The 1068-nt window shown below is 51.1% G+C and overlaps 4 non-coding genes across 4 annotated transcripts; all 4 read right to left on the bottom strand.

Annotated features, from left to right (window-relative positions):
* Positions 1–112: 112 nt before the first annotated feature.
* LOC111475881 lies at positions 113–232 on the bottom strand. The gene has a single exon (XR_002716766.1). It is a non-coding gene; the product is annotated as a 5S ribosomal RNA (ribosomal RNA).
* A 133-nt stretch (positions 233–365) lies between these two features.
* Positions 366–484, bottom strand: LOC111475879. Its single transcript, XR_002716764.1, has one exon. It is a non-coding gene; the product is annotated as a 5S ribosomal RNA (ribosomal RNA).
* Positions 485–617: 133 nt separating this feature from the next.
* On the bottom strand, positions 618–736 carry LOC111475878. The gene has a single exon (XR_002716763.1). It is a non-coding gene; the product is annotated as a 5S ribosomal RNA (ribosomal RNA).
* A 133-nt stretch (positions 737–869) lies between these two features.
* Positions 870–988, bottom strand: LOC111475877. Its single transcript, XR_002716762.1, has one exon. It is a non-coding gene; the product is annotated as a 5S ribosomal RNA (ribosomal RNA).
* Between the last annotated feature and the right edge of the window lie 80 nt (positions 989–1068).

Genomic DNA, 1068 nt, shown 5'->3' with positions numbered 1-1068 from the left:
CGGATTTAACGCATGCGGGGCGGCATGATCCAAACGCGATGGGCATGAGCGTGGGAGGTTCTCATTTGTAGAGAAAGAAAGAAAAGAACTGGGAGAAATTGAAAGAAAAAAAGGGGTGCAACACGAGGACTTCCCAAGTGGTCACCAAATCTTAGTACTACTCTCGCCCAAGCACGCTTAATTGCGGAGTTCTGATGGGATCCGGTGCATTAGTGCTGGTATGATCGCACCCGACATGCCATGCGCACAAAATCGGATTTAACGCATGCGGGGCGGCATGATCCAAACGCGATGGGCGTGAGCGGGGGAGGTTCTCATTTGTAGAGAAAGAAAGAAAAGAACTGGGAGAAATTGAAAGAAAAAAAGGGGTGCAACACGAGGACTTCCCAAGTGGTCACCCAACTTAGTACTACTCTCGCCCAAGCACGCTTAACTGCGGAGTTCTGATGGGATCGGGTGCATTAGTTCTGGTATGATCGCACACGACATGCCATGCGCACAAAACCGGATTTAACGCATGCGGGGCGGCATGATCCAAACGCGATGGGCGTGAGCGGGGGAGGTTCTCATTTGTAGAGAAAGAAAGAAAAGAACTGGGAGAAATTGAAAGAAAAAGAGGGGTGCAACACGAGGACTTCCCAAGTGGTCACTCAACTTAGTACTACTCTCGCCCAAGCACGCTTCACTGCGGAGTTCTGATGGGATCCGGTGCATTAGTGCTGGTATGATCGCACTCGACATGCCATGCGCACAAAATCGGATTTAACGCATGCGGGGCGGCATGATCCAAACGCGATGGGCATGAGCGTGGGAGGTTCTCATTTGTAGAGAAAGAAAGAAAAGAACTGGGAGAAATTGAAAGAAAAAAAGGGGTGCAACACGAGGACTTCCCAAGTGGTCACCCAACTTAGTACTACTCTCGCCCAAGCACGCCTAACTGCGGAGTTCTGATGGGATCCGGTGCATTAGTGCTGGTATGATCGCACCCGACATGCTATGCGCACAAAATCGAATTTAACGCATGCGGGGCGGCATGATCCAAACGCGATGGGCGTGAGCGGGGGAGGT

Source organism: Cucurbita maxima, unplaced genomic scaffold (assembly GCF_002738345.1).
Source record: "Cucurbita maxima cultivar Rimu unplaced genomic scaffold, Cmax_1.0 Cma_Scf03400, whole genome shotgun sequence".
Lineage (NCBI taxonomy): Eukaryota > Viridiplantae > Streptophyta > Magnoliopsida > Cucurbitales > Cucurbitaceae > Cucurbita > Cucurbita maxima.
The sequence above is the reverse complement of the archived record's forward strand: the minus strand, read 5'-3'. Positions and strand labels throughout refer to the sequence as shown.